General features: G+C 36.7%; 1 long non-coding RNA gene across 1 annotated transcript; it reads left to right on the forward strand.

Moving 5' to 3' along the window:
- The first annotated feature begins 15,926 nt into the window (after nt 1–15,926).
- Nucleotides 15,927–20,249, forward strand: LOC114520960. The gene is made up of 3 exons (XR_003686743.1): nt 15,927–15,999; nt 16,564–16,801; nt 19,910–20,249. It is a non-coding gene; the product is annotated as an uncharacterized LOC114520960 (long non-coding RNA).
- Nucleotides 20,250–20,544: the final 295 nt, after the last annotated feature.

Consider the following 20,544-nt stretch of genomic DNA (forward strand, 5'->3'; position numbering starts at 1 on the left):
AAGAGTTTGCTTTTTTATATAGTGAAGGGGCACGCGTTTCGGCTTTTTCGATTGATTATCTTAAGTTTGGCATGTTTTAAGTTTCAAGTAAATGATCATATGTAATTATAGTAATACGGAAAACCGCATTCAAGTGTGATTTTTGCCTGGTGCCATATAGTCAATGCAAAGAATTTAGTAGTTTGCTCGGAAAAAATATATTTGGCTAAAGAAACGAGCGAAATTAATGTTATTCAAAGTTAGCCGCCTTTATATTGTTGTAATGCCCTCTTTTCCTATTTTATGCTGTTTAACATATGGTGATAGCGTGATGTATGCCAATTTGGTCTATCCCGCACGTTTATACGTCAGCCAATTACTAACGAATTTCCCATAAAGAAATATTTCACGCAAAGATATTGAAGTTAATTCAGTTAATGTCTCAATCTGCATGTTTCAAGCTGAATACGACATGCTGACATTCAGCGAGTACATTCTAGCCTTTTCTATTATTAACTAAATAGGGAAGTTAAGTCCGTACGTTTACATTTGAAACATCAAGTCATTTTAAGATACGATGGCTGACTGAGTATCTAGCACTGTTTAGGTTCGAATCTCGATATGAACTAGAGTTTATGTTCATGATTTTTACAATTTTTACACCATAGGACCCTCACATATATTGCTGTATAAGCAGAATCGATGCGGACTTGACTTCGAATTAAAAAAAAATCCATATATTCACAATTGAAAAAGGTTCTTCTGTTAGGTAACTGTAATATCTCTCTAAAATATCTTCTTCATTTCTAATACGAACTTTTCAGCATATTTGATACGAGCAACATGTTGAAAATGCATGTGGTGGTTGCGTGATGTATGCTAATTAGCAGGACATCCCGGCACGACGCACCCTTACGAGCTACGTCAGCTAATAACTTACGTATCTCCCATGAAGAAATATTGCAAAAATATTGATTACCATCAGTAACAGCTAAGTTATTTTAGTTAATGTCTGTTGCTTTGATATTTCATCGCTTCGGGGTTTTTAGTGTTTTAACAATTTTAAAACATACAATGCGTTTGTTTGCGTTTATAGCCATAGTGGTTGATTACGTACATGGAGCCTTTCTGTGCCGGCTGAGTTTCACTTTGGTCCAGCAGGCCCGATTGCTTTAGAATTATAAACAGAGGTTTCTGCTGAGGCTGACTATAAGAAACGAAATTAAACCGAACTATATGCTGACTCTTCCAAGCTATACAATCACTTCAAAGAGTGGCCGGAAAATATATATAGACCTACTATATATAGACCTAGACCATATGTAGACCTACTTGCATAACTATTACGAGATTGTCATTGCATATAAATGTGAAGATTTTACTGAGTGGAAGAAACTAAGGTGAAAGTTTCACTGAAGGTACCGAACCGTCTGAGAAAAGGCATCTTTAAAATCAGTCCTAAAAATAATAAACAAAACATCCCAGTTTCACTCTACGGGTCACCATGAGGAAGTTTTATATTACGACTGATTCAATTATCTGTTGTTTACATGTTTTATCCTAAAAAAATTGTCCGGCTGAAAACTTCGCTAAAAAATGAACTAAACTAACTAAAAATGAAAGGCACAATATCAATGAAAACACTACCTGTATATCTGTTGAAATATCCGGTGCTTAACCTAATACGTTTTCAGCAACTGTTTAATTTCGTATCAAATCCTTATATTTTTTCTACTGTCTGGTACCAGCAGGGAAAACTGGAGTGGCTGAAGAAAGGCAAGCATGACATTAATCATATAGCTTTGACCTTATTTTTTACATGAATATGGTATGCAAAGATAAAGCTTCGATCAAAATCAAGCTTCAATTAAATCAAGCTTCGATCAAAATCAAGCTTCAAAATCAAGCTTCAAATAAACTATAGAGAGGCCTTAAGGATGGTCGAATTGCAAAAGTTATTTATTTTTAAGTAGAATCATAGATTTCAGTTAGTGATACGGGATAGACTATAGATTCAATAAAAAATGGGGGTAACTTGATGACTCTATCCATTCATCCGTACGGGAGAGTAATAGCAATTTAGTAACTGATTATTTTTGTCCAAAACGGCAAAACCACGGGCACTTATTCACGGTTGCTTTCTCTTTTTAATGTTCCATTCATCTCATTACGTACATTGAAATATATCCTCAATGATAAAACGACACTATTTTGTCATTTAGTGGTTAATTTGTGGTAGAGTCAGAAGGTGTTTATCTGTCACTACGCCCTAATTGTTCCAAATCCTTCTTTTGGCGACCCAATACAGAATTTTCGCCTATTGCGGCACAAGGTGACAAAAATTGAGGTGCCCGAACGTTTTCGGGCCAAACCCTTGGTTTTTGTATTATTGTTTTTCGGTCTTTCGGCTAAGATCAAGAGTCTATAGTCTTCATGGTGTTATACAGGGCGCTATGCACATGTCGCACAACGATGTCAGCACGAACTTCTATTTACTGCCAGATGTCCTTGATGGCAATGATGGGGCCATTAAGATGCACATTATTGTCATTATTCATTTCTTAAGAAATTTATGGTTTTGATGTCAATGAACACTAAAAATTAGCATATATAGCGTTAGCTATATAGATCTAGGCTCGCAAGCTTGTTTCCCCAAAGAAAATCTTTTGAAGCCTGCAAATTCAAACAGATCCTATATATATCTCACCAAATACCTTCCAAATATTTTCAAATGACGTGTTTTACCGTTTTCAAATCATTTTACTGCAAGTCACGAGATTTCAACAGGTTGATTGATACAGGATACAAAACAGGACATTTTAACATCGTTGCCGGATATCTGGTCAACGCATATGAATCGTTCCAAACACGAAAACGACGCTATTTATTGGGTCAAATTAAGTGAAAATGTCAAGGTCTATTGAGATTCATCACGGGTGTATTGAAACGATCATTGACAAGTCGACTGAGACCTTTGAGGTTTGTCTAAAGTCTTCCTGTTTCTATATGTTTCTATTCGGAAGAAAGAAAATTACATCCTTTCTCGCTTTTTTACCCAGAGTACCTAATTAGGACGCACAAACATGACACATATACATCACCGACCCCATATGTGCTTGTGTGGTGTGTGTTGTTGCCACTGATGCAATAACATATAAACAAGCAGTTTTGATTTTGAAACTAAATCCTTAGGTATAAGTTTACAACGCAATCTTTTCTCGTTTCAACAAATACCACGCGGCACAAGATTAAAAATTATTTATGGCCGGCCATTTATTTCTGGAAGTATTTATCATGGAAACGCTTGACAGACAACCATAAGATTTCACAGAGCTTGAGGCGAAACTAGGCGCCTATAATTGGGGTGTTGGTCAGTGGGTGGGCGAACATATTCTGAGGCCGATTATGAATATACAATACACACTCCCCCCCCCCATAATTACGCCTTTAGTCACACCGCAGAAAATAAAAGTTATGATCTAAAAACAGCTAAAATCGAGGGCGATTCTATAGGTTCTGAGATTCCCTCATTCAAATTTAGAAATTTAAATAAATTCTAGACCGATTTAAACCGTTAGTGCATGTAAATGGCATAGATAAAGAATAAATAAGAAAGTAACTGTTTGTGCTGTTATTGTACGTGTTCTGGATATTTCAAAATGATTTGTATTCTGGTTGTTTCAAAATGATTTGATTAGCTACGAGCTGGCTAAATATATCGCAAGAATTATAGCTATTTCTATTAAAATTTTTTGGTGACAGATTTATTTAACATGGTTGTATTAAAATTTTCCTATAACTACAGGCATAATTCGACAAAAAAGGCGCTCCAAAAGTGCCTATTGTTCGGTATAATAACCTGGATATTCTTAAATTGGGGGTACTTTTTAATAATTGTAGGCTCAAATCTGTAGTTTGTTGCCTTTTCAGGCATGTTTACAACGCTTGAAAAATTGAAGCCTTCCTACAACAGTTATGTACATATGAAAGGTATTTTTCTTTTCGTATCGCTATAGAACGATTATTCATATGATTTTTGGCACTTCAATTGATGTAGGTAAATTCTAGAGGTTCAATGGGTCTTAATTTTCGAGTGGAATTATACATACACACTTTAAATTCAAGCCAGGAACAGTTGATGGAAAAATGCGTTTTTTTTAAATGATTATTGATATATAACATAATTCACACATGCATATAAATGATTATTTTAGGATTACATTCTGCAATATAACAAAAACAATAAGAAAGAATTATATTTGCTTGTGGATTCGGCGCAAAATTCACGCAGGGGTAACTTAAAGCTTACACAATATTCGAAGTTACCGCGTTGTATTCGATGAAAATACTCAGTGGCTCCGGTAATTTGATCCATGCGAGCATCTGACATCTGATATCGCATTCGATGGATCGTCAAGTCAATGATAAAAAAGGCGCAGTTTCTTGCGCTCAAATCTGTATTGATGTGCCAAAAAATAGGATAACCAATAGGTTTTTTCAGGCGTTACATTTTGGGAAAAACTTACCTATGCGGCAAAAAAATGCCGCGTTGGCTCATTTCCATCGCGTCGTGCCTTGCGGTTCTTTACGATGTCGAACGCTATGCAGGAAAATGCTAGATACGCGTTTCACCGCCAGTTTCAAGCTGTTTTCAAACATTTTTCACATGTTTTGGCAATTATTTTTGATATAAGGTTTTCTTTATGTGCATATACGAAAGTATACAGGTGAGCAAAAAAAATCTATAGTTGTCTGCAAATTCACCGCGAACTCAAATATTACCTAATTAGGCAACTTCATTTTGTCCAACAGGACGCAGTCAATATTATACAGTTTTTTTACAGTTTAATTTGCCTGGCATGATTAGAATGCATTTTAACACCTAACCCAAAGGGAACAAGATTTATGCCTCAAACTAATTAAGGGGCTGTTTACATGAGCCCGGTTACCCGAGATTCAACGAAGCGTGAGATGATTTTGAGGTATTGAAATGAGCAGATAACATGATCCTGGCAGACGTATAATCACCACAGCAATAGCATGTACTTGTTTGGTGTCGTAAAGACTTATTTTAATACCTCAAAGTCCTCTCACGCTTCGTTGAATCTCGGGTAACCGGGCTCATGTAAACAGCCCCTAAGAATTCAAGTTCAGGTAACTTCTGTCACAAAACAACAACATGCATGCATGAAGCAAATTAGCATATGAATATGCATCACTCTAAGGTAGCTATGATCGACATATGCATGTGGGAAAAGAAATTTTCAATTAAATGACATTGGTGGACTGAGAACATCTGGTATATAACCGAAACATGAAATGGTTTTAAACGAAAATTAGAGCATGTACTTGTCTTAATTGGATGTTTAATTGGTTTTTAATCCTGAATATGAATATGAAAATAATAATTAATACCAATTTTGGTATATACTTCAATCAATATAAGATCAAAGTTGATATATAGTGATACGTTAACCGCTCTAGTAATAAAGGCTAAATCCTATCAGTAAACATATTGTATAATCATATAATAATAATTACATCGTGTATAACAAGTTAAATTTCTGAAATAAACCTATACAGGGTCCCAAAAAAAAAGCAACCACTTAAATATGCAGAACATTAAGACAGCTCTAAAGCGCAATAGATAAGCACCTCTGGGAATTGAAAATGGCTCTTAATCCATCATTTACAATGCTAAAAGTCATTTTAGCTGAACTATGGTGCAAACCCGAACAATATTAATATTCTTGCATATTTAAGTGGTTGTGTTTTTTTTGGGACACCCTGTATATTGTTGCATCGGTTGTAGTTAATATTTACTAATGCAATTGCTGATGTTTGTCTTTTTCAATTCAAGTTTCATGTGTACCCATGACGTAATATGTTGCATGCTCGACAAGACAAGATGTAATATAATAATACAGAGTTGCTTAATACAAGAGTTGTTTTAATGCCCTCCTTCGACGTGAAACTTGAAAAGCTATATATTGGTAAACAACTTTTCACGTTGTTTTTTCCACGGCAGCACCTGACACTGTCACCACATGGGAGAGCACCTGACGGGTCCATATGGGAGAACAATTTAAACGCAGGTATTAAAGATCGATAGTTCTAGAAAATATATAGCTATATAATAAAAAGCTGTTTACATCATGAGGCGCGCTAGCCAGGCAAAACCGGTTGATTAAGGTCAGGAAAATTATTCCCTAAGCCAGAACACATTGTTGTAATCAGCTCCAATAGGCACGTTTGCGGCGTTTTTAACACATCTTTGCATCTATCAATCTATATTCCAAGGTATGAGGGTAACAGTATGCGGGTTGCGAGAAAGCGAGTCCTTCTCTAAATATATATATTGTGCAGAGTTAATTTAGCATTGTTTTCATCTTATGCATAGTACTGCACCCGTTGTTGCCCGCAGGATACTATAATAGTTGGATTGTACCGATACAGCATGCGATACTATATGCACTGCGTGAAAAAACCACATAGTTAGAATATAGTGTTATTCTTTTTAACCAAACTCGCTGCAAGTATATACGCAATCACAGACCTCGCTTTCACTCATATATTTAAAGTTCAAGGTACTTCCTTTTCTGCATTGACAGGATAGTCTTTAAACAAACGACACAGTTACAAATGTTTCAGTGATGGGATGATAAGTTGGCATTTGGGGTTAAAGCCGATTATGCAAATTGGATTAATCCATACGTGGTAATCATCAATTTGAATAGAGCAATTCTACGCAGGAGTCTTATGGCTCATATTATGCACTTCTCCGCCGAGGCATTTGTGTTTATTTACCTTCTGGAATATGGACATAATGTTTGAACCAGACGTATAAAACAAGAGTGAAGTTGTCGGCCAAAGTCATTGCGAAAAGATACCTTTGGGCCTAAAAAAACTATATAATTATAAGGTATATATAGGCTAAGTCAATATGTATATATCTAATAAAATTGCATAAATGCTATGTAGCTTGTTTTAAAAAAATTGTAAACAGAATATGTCTCAATCAACGATATAGAGAAAGTATATAGCTATGCACAATTTTAACTGAAAAAATCCTTATATATAAGGATAAGGATATACCTAATTATATTCACCGGCGCCGTATAAATAGCTATATGAGTGCCCAGCTTCGTTTTAACTACAGTAAATTTAACAATCAAGTAATAAATGGTACCGAACTTCGGAAGAACCACTGCTCATTTCACAAAATTATTGCGATAACAAACATGCACCCATGCAAAATTCGGACACTGTTATCTGATAGCGAACCCAGTAAATAAACGACCATGGCCATGCAGATACTGCATATATATTAATATATACACAATATATGGTATATAAAATAGTATAAAAAATATCCAAATATACCCAACAAGAAATAACAGACAGTCTGACACTAAATTCAAAATACAACACAAAACAGAACACATCAACAAAAAATGTGACGACACAACTATACCAACAATTAACATACTTTAACAAACCGACACCCTAGGTGCTAAATACACCAAACAAGCCTGCACAGCACCCCACAATCCAAAAAACGCCTTAAAAGACATAACAACACTTTGTCGGGCGCTAAACAAAATCTCATGTTTGTTTGGTGTAGCGGTAAGGGCGTCGGTTTGTTGAAGTATGTTGTTGGCAGTCGTTTCGTCACCAAAATATTAGTTGATCTGTTGTTCAGTTTGCTGTTATATTTTGAATGCAGCATCAGTTATTTCCTGTGCATGGAATACATGCTGTCTAGGAGCAGAAAACTATACCTACGATAGGAACGAATTATTCCTTATTTAAAGAGGCCTATATAAGTATGTGTTTATAATGCTGATATATAGCGTTCGTTCGTTATGTTGGTAATTATTAAGGATTCTGTACTGCATTGAATCATAGCTTGTATCCTAACGGAGAAACACATGTAATATTATGACTAAGCTATAATTACTCATTTGTATAATATGCGTTGTTCGCGGCACGATCAAACTGATGTCAAATATAGCTGTTAGTATTCTTAAGCAAGCAACGTGGGGAAGGAAGATCAATATATAACGATTATACGGCCAAGAATTTAAAAGAATGTTTCCGTAAGTATATTGGAGAGCGAGGTTATCTTGCAATTGCTTCAATCCGGAAAACTGATGGCCTGGCAAGAGGAAGTACTTATAACACGAAAGCGAGAAAGGAAGCGACACGTCACAGGAAAAGAACATAATACAAAAATAAGGATCAGAATTGAGAGCGTCATAATGATGTTTAATCAGATATCATTACATTATATATTTAAAATCCCTCTCTGCACGATGAGAAATTTTAGTGATTCTGCTTTCCAACGGTAAACTTGGTGAGACGAAATTGATTTTGATGAGCATAAAATGTGACAAATCGACATTTCACGTGTATAATCACGTTTTCAAGTGTATAATCCGACCGTGGTCAAGGCGAAATCTCGTGGCCTCTGCCTTAATCCAGACTCCGCCAACGCATACAACCAGCCAAGACTTCAATAGACGCTAAAAAACTCCATAAGCTGATCATCCTGAAATTCAATATCTACGCACAACTTGTAAAATACAATAAGTACTTCTAATCTTATTTCATTTTTTATTTTAAACTACTTTTACTCCCATGCACTCGTGGATCGAATTTCTTACGTGATAGACGTATATACTGAATCATTTGGGCATCCTACTCAAACCAAATTATAAGTCTCCTCCAGAAAAACGGCTAACCTCTGCTATCAAGTTTGGTAAAAAAAACAGACATGCATGCGAAACTGTTACGTCACATTTGTTCCTGAAGAAACACAAATTGGATTTTGTGGTTGAATGTTGTCGCTATATAACTAGCCATTTAAGAGCTTGTAGATAAACTACTTACTACCCATCGATCAATTGGCTTTTCTTACGGAGGCTAAATTAGCCATTTTGAGGCAGCTAAAGATTTGTGTGAACAACGTCATAATAAATCTAAGGATTATTGTCTTATCACGTTCCACGCCATAAAAATGCGACATATTAGCATGCATGCATGTGCGTCTATACATATATATTTATATATAACGATGTCAAAAAATAATTACTGTATTTTTACTCTTTAAAAATATACTACTTTAAAAATATTTTACTCTAAATCAAATTACAACTGTATAGCTATATATCTTTACCAACAGCGTCACATTTACTGCTCACAATTGATTAATTAATGATATGAAGAAGAAGAAGCAATTAAGGACTTAATTTTTAGGACTCGGTTTTCAAGAGCTGCATAAATTTGGACTAGAATTAGTATAACCTTGAATTGTACACGTGTAACTTACAAACATGTATTTTTTTGTATTTTGAAAAAATCCCTGTTGTTCTATAAGAATAATTCATATGAAGTAGATAATTCATATAAGATTTATCGAGGAGACAGAATATTTCATACAAACAGAAATGCACGGGTGCATGTGCGTGCGGCATACGGTGCGCCACAAAATGCTATACGGGTTGTGTAGAAAGGTGCATGGTATAAAAAAAAGACGTTGTTAGCTTTTTACTGCAGTTACCGACGCCTAAAACAGGCCTGACAGAGTTTGCCAAGACTTTAATTAATCGTGTGAACGAATGAACTGCGATTTAGTTTGTCATAGTTACGAATCTATAATCCACTAATTTCTCAGGCTCAGTTGAATATGCGTGGTCGAGATTCTTCGGGGGAATATACTAGAATCCGGAAAAAAATCCCAATCCGTTTGCCTAGAACGTTGACAGTTTACTAACTCTTTTATTTAAAAAAAGTATGATAATTGTTCTGACGGAGTAAGTATATGAAAAAAATAAATCTCGAATTTTATTATTCAACCTAACAACAATCATCAAACAGTAGGAAGTGGCTGCGGTCGCGACAATTTCAACATGTGTCCAGGTGAGCGAAAACAACACTTATAGGAGTGCGAGACCGGATAGAAACCCATTTTGGTCATTCAGTCGCTTGATTCTCACAGTGCTTACTTAATGGAGCGATCGAATCGACATTCTGTCACCAAACTAAATGGATTTGATGAGATATTTGGCAATTTGAGTCTGAAAACGGATTTCTTTTGAACGGACAACTATATCCCTTCAGTCATCGGCGACTTACAAGCCAACCTTATATTCAGCGCGCGGTTTTCGAGGGTGTCAAATCTGGCAAGCGTCCATTACGCCGGTCCATGCATGCTCGGTAAATGGTGCCAAAATTGCATCAAATGCCAGTCAATGTTGTATATATGACGCGGTCTGGGCTCGAGCTGGGAAGCCGTCTAGCGCTATTTTTTAACTGCTGCCGCCTGTGAGAAATTGTTTTCTTTCACTAATTACTGCGCGGTTTAAACGCGGCAATTGTGAGGTGTCCGAAAATGGCAGAAGCAATTCATTCATTTTCATCACTACGGCACCATGCAATAATAGGCATACGCTAGCTCCCTTACGGGCGGTCAATTGCCAATTTGTTGGCAATTTTTTGACTTTAAAAACTATATCAACTATATAGTCGCACTATTCTTAGTCAGGAAGCGTCTATTTTTAAGTTGCGGATGACCGCAAACTTTTCCTATATGACCATTGCCAAACTGAATGAACAGACAGAATAGCAGATTTAGGCCACAGCTTTATTACACAAGGTTTTACCTATGGACCGGAGACGATATGGATTGATATTCTTTTATGACCCAAGAGGTTTTTCCCTTGGTACATGCACTATCATAACTTGTAGTGTATACTTCATGTAATCTATCAGTGAAAACTGTCTCGACATTACAACACGGTAGTGGAACCAACAGTGATAAACTAAAAGTCGCAAAGCCCGGCAGCAGAAAACGCTTTTTTTAAAATCCATTTTATTTTCACAACCACACTACAAATGAGCGACCCAATTACGATGTTATTTATGTAATCAGCACAGCAATAAGGCTCGGGCCCCAACCATCTTCTGAGTTTCCTTTGAACAATATTTTCGCATCCTTATCTTAGTGGAGCATTTCGATGTACTTTCCAAACAACGTGGTTCGATAAAACAACATTTCCCGCGTTAAATCGGTCGACGTTCAAATACTAATACCGCAAACCGCGCGCAAACCGTGGGAAACCGCGCAAACGGGCGTAGCTTTGACACATGCATACGTGCGATTTCCTTCAAGACGTTTTTGCCAAACTTTAAGCGTATCTAGGTAACCGCGTGAATTCCTTAATCCGGCACATTCGAAAAGTACATGTCTTCCCAAATTCGTGTTGTTGTGTTATTCACTCACTCTTTTGAAAAAAGCAAGGTTAAGGTCGTGCGTTTACAAAAAGAAATTAGATGAGAAAGTAATTATTACTTCAAGATGCTAAGGTTGGGAGGTTAACGTTCAAACATTTCGCTCACGTATACGTAATGTTCGCGCGTATGCGTCTCGACTCAACTAAATCAGGACAAAATGCGGAACTACCAGGAACTAGAATGAACTACAGAAAATTGAACCTAAATGCAATTAACAATCATCGCGATCTTTTTGCGTAAACAGTTCCGAGTATTGACCTTCTCAAATGCAGGAAGGCATATAGAAAACGTATTCCGATTTTTTTGTCCAAAGATGACTTTTTCAGCAAAGTCCAAATTTATACATCTTTCATCTTGGATTATTCATATCTATATATCTATAATGATATCTTGAATGATAAATTCCTTTACCTTTAATATGACATATATATACAGTGGCAACGTTACAACAATCTCTCGGATGACTCCAAAGTCACATATCATGCAAACAACATTTTAAAGTGTCTATACTTGTGGGCTCGACGTTTCTATAGCTTTACTACGTGCAGCTCACCTAAAAGTGTGAAAACACAGAGCTTCGAGAGCCCATCCTCCACAGCATGGGCCGATAAAAAACTGAATTTTTTTCATGCATCGATCATGCAGTGATATCAGCTATGATTTCTTCAATCGATCTACAACACATGAAAAATATCATCATGTGGAATAACACGTGGAATTATTACTGTGAGCACCTTTCAAGCAATCCACAAAACATGAAATCTTATCATGCATTTGCATCGCTTCATTTAAGCTATACATTCGGGTATTCCAATCAGTGCATGAAATCCACGTGTCGAGCTTGATTATTGAAAGATATCTACAGGTATTATATGAAGTGGCTTTATCTTATTTCCGAAAGGTTGTTCATTCATCTTTGCAAACGATATTTGTTTACTGACGATTCAACGTTAGGTGACAAAGGGTCACGAGAGATTTCAGGAGGCGCATGCTGAGCCACGCAAAAAATATCGTGCTTTCAATCTTGTGTACTAAAATTCGAAGCCCCGTAAGAGAACCAGGGAGCAGCAGCATGCCGGCATCTTCGCATAATTTCTTATCAAATGGCTAAAGTATCAGTCTAACTTGAATTTTAAAAAAAATGTTCTGGAACGTTCGACCTTAAGGCTCAAAAGCGTCGAGACTTTTTTTAAATTTCAAGTTGCGAAGTTTCATAATCAGATTTGATGTGTTTATGCATGGGCACGAATTTAACTGCCAACGTGAATTTATCTACCAGAGTGTTGAGTTCAGACTGGAAAACTTTCCTTTATAATGTTGTTTATTTCGAGTGGAGTTACCCAAGCTCGCCAGGTTCAACCCGTGGTTGAATAGTTTACTTACTTTGGGGAGATCACACATTTATTGCACACGTCACAATTATATTTAAAATCCGAAATGCATGAAGTCTGAAACCAGAGTCGAGAAACCAGACAAAGGTAGACAGTTTTCTTGGAAACGTAACGTCATGCAAGAAGAATCTCGGGAAAACGATAGCGAAAAATGTATAATTATTAAAATGATTTTCAGATGAAAGAATGTAACTCTATATCTTCATTTTTAATTTTGTCCGTTTGAGATCACTTCCCATGCAGGCATTTTCTCAAAATTGTTGTAAAAGATGAGTCAGATAACCTACCATTGGAGAGCTGAAAGCTCTTAAACGAATATACGGGTTTGACGTTTTAGGACCCCGTGCATGCCCCTGAAAATTGAACTTTAAAACAAAAATCCGCTTTACGGGATATACCTTGAATGACACATGAATTATATTGTGGAAACCATTTCCTTAATCAGCAATCAATCTTTAGCATATAAAGGAAAATGTTCATATGCACCATTTCTTTCAATCAATCTGTAACATATGGAAAGATTTGCCAACTAGATACCGACCACGTTGCTGAAATTTGGTTGTGTTAAGTAAAACTTTTAACACAATCGACTGCTTTATTCTTGATTAGCTACATTGCGATCATTTGACAGTTTGACCTTATATTTCTACATTGACGGTATCTATAGCTTATCACAATTAAAGTATATATCTCAGTGTGATATATGTTCTTTTGACCTCATCTCAAGCTCATGGTGGTGAAATTCTTATTTTCATCGCGGATGGACTGACGTGTTTTCCAGTCTGGTTGTGTTGTAGCACGTAAAAAAGTAACATAACAATCAGAGCTATATTCTGTATACTCCATGACTGTTTGAGCTATAAGCAAGAACAAAATGTCTCACGAATTTCAATCAGCTAAGCTTAAAGAGAAAGGCTTTTTCCTTTATAGGATATATGCAGTTCCCAGTTATCAAGTTTAAATCAACAAGACTATATATAAGATTAGAACGGTTACGTTGCATTGATGGAAACGCCGAAAAAAAACAGTTTTTTTCTTTTTGAAAGCGAGCCAGCAATTAAATTGAATTTGCAACTCAAACTATTAAACGTTGAAAATAGATTACAACTTTACCATATAAGTTTTAATTGAAACGTTGGCGATTTTTAGGCTTCGTTGAATCGAATCAGTTTCGTTGCACGATAAAACATTTTCATCACAATCCCAAACCAGAAAACTGATGATTCTCTCTAACAACGGCGATTTATGCCATATGCATGAGAGGGAAAATATATAAACATTGCAACGAGGTAGGAGGGAAAAGCCTTTGGCTTTATGGTGGCACATCGCTTTAAGCTCTCGCCGGCCTCCTCGTAGCCTCAACGCACGCAGCTCTATCCGCATGGAGATAATGTGAAATCTGTTCTCTTTGAAACGCGCGGGCAACTTTTTTTTACCTGATAAATTATATTTTTATTGTAGGCAATCCAAGACATCATGCATGCCTCTGGTGCCTGTCTATAGCTTGATACACGTGCAAACTATCAAGGCCATGGTTTTCATGTGTCGCAACACGTCGTAATTCGTTGTTGAAAGCCGAATTACAACGAATTACGACTTATGAATGAATGACTACGGAATAGACGGATCACATCAGCTCAGCTTCGAAGGGATTAAAATGGTAAATTGGTCGGATAAAAATTGCACGTTTGACATCTGCGGTTTTTTCATATCGGAGTTTGAAGAAAAAAACTAGTGGAGTACTTCTTATAAAGTTAAAAACAAAGTCATTTAGAGGTGAATATCTATACCTGAAACTTGCTTTAATAAGCTGTTTGAAATCTATTGGTAATATATATTGAGTGCAATGCATATATATAAATCAAGCAATCTTTATTTTCCTCAAGCTAATTGGATTTCGGTTGTGGTTAGGGTTACAGGAACCTAACAGAAGGACACAAACAGAAACAGCTCGAAAATGATAACAAGTGCTAGCCCGTGAAATTGTGTAGTTGAGATTTTGCTTGGCTCTCTTCCCGGATTGAATTCGTCTGGCGCAGCTGATATCAAAAATTTAGAGCTAATAAAGCTACGTATCTCATCGCAAGTAATCCAGATGAGTGAGATGACTATTGCATGGCCTGGTTTGCACCACGTCGCGCATTTCAGTGGTGTCTAATTCCACTAAGACAATAGATTATCATTATAACATGCATGATGACGAAGCTAATACGAGGCTTATCACCTCATTATCAGGGATGAGTTTTAAAGAAATTACCTGCAATGCATGTGTTCAGTTAGCTAATATTATTTTGTAATCCAAAATAAAAATACATTTGATGCCTATACGAACGATGCAATTACGGAAATCATTAAATCAACTCCGTAGAAGACTGTGAGGATTTTGAAAATTTAATACCTACGTTTCGTCTAAACTTTAGTCATCATGAGAAAATGAATGATTCATTTCAAAATGTGATGTTTCGGAAGGTAGAAATTTAATCTTCTGCACATATAACCTGTATTATATTAGTACACAGTGCATGCAGCTATAGGGATAAAGATAATTGTTCTTAAATTTGTTTGGATTGCTTATATATATACAGTATACTGTCAGACCATGCATGGATCATATTGTAATTGAAGAATATACTATATATACGACGTGAATGCGAATCAATTTGCGGTATCACACTGCGGAAAAGGGTACTGATTGAATTGCCAGAAATAACTCGAATATTTTGTGCCAAGTTGGTCGAGGGCTGTAAGTAACAAATAAACAAACCCAGAATAGTTTACTTCACCCACCTATTTCAATGACTCATTTGCAAACGTCAGCAAAGGAAAAGTGTTCCTTTGATTAGGCTATAATCGGATTACAACCACAAGCCAATAATAGCCTCGAATGTAAACAAACGGAAACAAAACAAACAAATTTTCCTGTCAAATTCCTCCTATATTTGTAAGATACCCTAATGACGACCGTATGGTGCAGGAGACATAAGGCAAATGACCAATTTCGTCCGAAAACTCTACGGACATTCCAACATATGTTTTTGTTGGAATGTTCGATGGTTAAACTCAAACTGTGCGTATAATTTGCGGAGAATTTTAATTTAATATCGCATGGGCTTGTTAAATGGCGCATATACTAGGCTCTCGGGCTTCCTGTGGTCAATAAAAGTGCCATGTCAAACGTAACTGTCGTCACCAATTTAGAGGTAATTCAGAGATCACGCTCGGGTATAAAAACGCCGTTCCTCTTGGTTGAGAGCAGTACAGCGCAATCTTTGGTTCGGGAGGAAAGAGATAATTTGATCAGAACTGCAGTTGACTTCAAGACAGAAATATCAAGGTATTTGGGTATTGAAATTAGACTTATATAACGTGGTTGGCTTGCCGACACTTTTTTACGGGTCTTTTATAAGCACTATAAGTTACTTGACTCTTTGTAGTTCATATTCTATGCTTATGTAATCTATACCGTTTCGATGTTACGGTCAGTAACTTTTTAGAGTTTTATTATTTCAGTTTATTTTACAGTATCTTATTGTTGTACATATTGAGTACTACTTAATATACTTCCCAATATTGAAGCAAAATCGAGGCACATTTCAACACAGTATCGTTTTCGTACGGTATATGCAACGTATTAGTGTCAACGATTTGATGCAAAATTCAACATATTTATTTCTCTTTAAATACACACCGTTTCGTTTCGGAGGTCATCGCCGTAATTTAGAATTTTACGGCGAATAGCATTCGTATGTATGAGATGAAAAACACTTCGAAATATGTTTGAAAACGCTGCTGAAACGTTGATTCCATTTATTTGTTTCATCGCAGTTTCCAGTGACGATTTGTGCGATACAAAAGCATGGATTTAGATGATAAACCTTACGTTTCATTTCAATTTCAGATGAATTTTAAAAATGGCCTCGTGATTTTCCTATTGTGCTTGGCAATGTGGACCGCATACGTGGAGTCGGTCACTCTAGCTCTGGGTCATGCGATAAATAAGAGCAGGCGGCGAGCACGACCAACAGCAACTACGGTTAAAAGGACGACGGCGAGAAATAAATTGACGGACATGCTGAAGAAAAAGGTGAAACCAGAAGCGAAGCAAGTTGAAGATTTCCTAAACATACTGACGATAGGTAGGCTTATCAACACTCGTCAATCTACAAATATCGGTATATTTTTGTACTAACTTTGGAACATTCGTGTGCCATTTGGTTCCACGTACGCTATAAATTAGATGCTCGCAAATGGAGTGATAATGCGAAAAAAAAACTGGTAGACAGGCGCTGTGGCTGCTTGCGGCTAACGCCCAAATGAAATCATGAATAAACTTGTTTATGATCGTAGGGTCTTGAATCATCTCAGTGAAATGAGTGTCTTTCTCATCATCAAATCAGGCTAGCGTGTCCATGGCATACACGATCAGCGCCGGCATATCTATCATTATTCATATAAAAGTTACATTATTCATATCAAATCGTTAGAGATTTTTCTTTAAATCTTATATGTTTTCCTATAGACTTCCTCAAATTGACACCAAGCGCACGGATTTACACGAAACACACGCATTTTGAAAATGTAAACACATCACAGGATCATTATCCGGCACATAATCTCACACTTGATCGCTAAACGGCTAGGCGACAGGCACGAGCAATACATATGCATGCGCTGGCTTACCTTACAGCTATTGCGATACAGAAAAAAAGAATGAGCTCATCGTTCAGCCCTAGCACTTGCCGTTTTTTTATCGGCGTTCGTTGACCCCACCGTTGTTTTCGCCCCTTATCTCTCGAACCTTATCATCGATCGAAAACATCGAATAGAAAGGAAAGTAAACAAATCGTTTAAATTTCCAATCTTAATCAAACGCGTCAGCCTGACGAGATAAATTAAAAAACAAATTGCACGAATCAATGCACTGACAGCTCATCCGCCATCCTAGAATTCCAGTCAAATATGTGAAATACTTCGCATCATTTTCAGCAGACTCGTGTCGTTTCCCCTTGCGGATTTCATTTCAGCACAAGCCAATGAAAATCTCCTCCTGTTTATTTAGATTGATGCAATGAAATTTTACTAATGTTAGTGTCTAATAGAAAGAAACGACCCTCTTCGGAAAAAAATCAATTTTTAATCGTTCCGCTATCACGTTCCAATGGTTAATCCTTATAAAAGGGTGATAAAAGAGCAGCACGCGCAATTTATGCTAATAAGTGTGAAACACATTTACTCATGCTGTTAAACATGCTCGCTTACGTTAACTCTATCAAAGTTATACAGATTACATTTACAGCAGTGGGTGAAATTTGCAAAGTCATTAAAGTTTGCTTTCGTAAATATAACTGCGTAGGCCTTACCTCAAGGTATAACATTAGCTTCGCGTTTTTAGTCGATTTTAAATTTTCATTTGCCGCGACCACAGATTATCATGCAATACAACTTTGGAGTAAAGTCAACATGTTTTTTTCGCGAATTAAAAATGCATTAGCTACTCGAAATGCCACGCATTGTGGTTTTACCACGCACATTGTGAGCGCAAGAAATAGGGCATAGGTCATTTTTTATCAGCAAAATTGTGTTCATATACATTGTCATTGATGCCGTCACACAAGTGGTGGGGCGTCCTTGAAACTCTGCAGTAGCCGGCCGTGTGACAAACAAACGCGGAGTGAAGAATATATCTATTTTTCGACCTGTAAACAAAATTCTTCAAATAAGGAACGCCATAACATGACGACCATTTTAGGAAGTTTCCATTCTGGATGGCAAAATTAACATTAGATTGTTTTGGCCGACTTCGTGACTCAGATTGGATGAGTTAATAAGGTGGAATGGTACCCATGCAAAGCCAATTCCATAACGAGAATCATAGCATACATTTTCGTGTAATTCAATAAACTGATTCAAGTTGATCTTTATTAAGGTGGTATAATACCATAAGTCAAGGTCATTATCAAACCAAGAGAGACGTTTTGAGATTGAATTTTCTGAAATTTGTCCAAGTCCGAATCGAACGCTGTATACGCAATTGTGAGCACAAAGGGAAGGCGAGGGCTTTGTCAAATATAATATACACCCCAACACGGTATTAAATAGGCCAATTTCTGGTGCGGAATACCAAAATTCAACACATCTGATTTAAATATATCGCGCTAACCTCGGCGCTAACAGGTACATTAGTCGCCTCGAGTATTATTAGTTGCGCATTTTTACATTTAGGATGTATTTAATTTAGATAAATTTAGGATGAAATTAGCTGACTCAAGGGAGTATTTAAATCCGTCAAAGTGAAAGATGTATTCTAGCATGTTCTTCACCAAAGAACTTGAGTTGGAACAACCTGTAACTTTGATTCGAGCAATCAATATAAACCATCAGGTCTTATAGCAACAATTTTACTTAATTCCTTTCAATACCATGTCTATCGACGAGGATCGCAAACATTTGGAGTATGTATTTCCTATGCGTGGCTGCTCCTCATTACCCTCCGCTTTCAACCAGTCTTCAATGATTCAATCTGAGATCTTTATCGAAAATTAAACTGCAAGCAATTCTCACATCAAATTGAGGAACTTAATGGCGATGGTATCTTAACAATAGCAATAAGGAACAAAATATTCCAATAGGAAACAATCAACTATGTCTCCATTGGCTGGCTAATCAAAATTCTATTCCCACGCATTCTTGTGTGAGCTAAACCCACGCCCTTGGTCAAAGCAAAGTCGCAAACAATACTTTGGTTAACCTGCAGTTTTTGTTGACGTAAACATGAAAATGTTGATGAGTTTCGCTTATGGTGTACATAAGAAGGACCGCATCGTCGCATGGGGGGTTACCTTGACTTTTCCACCCCGTGTGAGATTCAAAAATGCGAATATTTAACCTTACAATCGACTATATTTAGACAGGATACCACGACTACATTGTTCTTGACAGAGGTCAGCTTTTACGCGCTATGTCCCATCAATCAGTTGTTGCGAAGTTTGCTATACCCATGCACCACAGGAACTCGATTGGATAGCTTAAAATACCCCTATCGCAGTAATTCAGTAAACTTTGATAACACGACAAAGCTTTTGCATTGCGACAACGGATAGATGTCTATCGCGCTACGGTTTTCGAGGGACAATCTTTTCTGAATTAGCTGTAAATGCTTAAAGGGTCGTGCATGTTAAACAGTCATGTCATATATTAATATTAGCGTTGATAATAAAGTATTATTCGTCTCTTTCGTTATAAAGATGCATTAAGAAGGCGACGGGCGGTGTTATTGTGGCGAAAAATGAAGTTATAAACAAACCGTGGAGAGTGTACATGTGAGAAAAGAGAAATTGACATAACTGATGAGATGACACGGAAGTCAAGTGGAAGCAGCAGTACAAAGTACGGAACGGTTTTACGCCAGTCTCGCTCGTGAGCGCTTCGCGATATTAACGACGGATTTCTAATGTATAGAAGAGGAAACATCCAACACTCGTCGAACATATGTTGTCAAAAAGTTGCCAACGACAGAAACTTAACTTAACTCGAAGTAGAATGTATTTAACATTTATATGTACAAGATATTTATATCTGTTAATAATAAACTTGCCAACAAATGGCCGAATAATAAGTATAGTATATTTTTAATTTTGCTCTGATTCTGGGAGTGGAAGAATGTACCCTTTCGACATTTGACAAACAGCGGGTAACTTTTACAGGACTCCAAAGTGAATGCAGTTAGAACTGAAAAATTCAGTTTCGGTTTCTTGTGTTGTAAACATTACTTATATTATATAGGCTTTATTGGGTCATTTATATAAACCACCGAGTTCTACGACAAGCACAATCAGGAATTAAGCACCACGTGCACGCCATTTCACCATCATACATAGAT

Source organism: Dendronephthya gigantea, unplaced genomic scaffold (genome assembly GCF_004324835.1).
Source record: "Dendronephthya gigantea isolate DGI-Jeju-01 unplaced genomic scaffold, DenGig_1.0 000018F, whole genome shotgun sequence".
Classification (NCBI taxonomy): Eukaryota; Metazoa; Cnidaria; class Anthozoa; order Malacalcyonacea; family Nephtheidae; genus Dendronephthya; species Dendronephthya gigantea.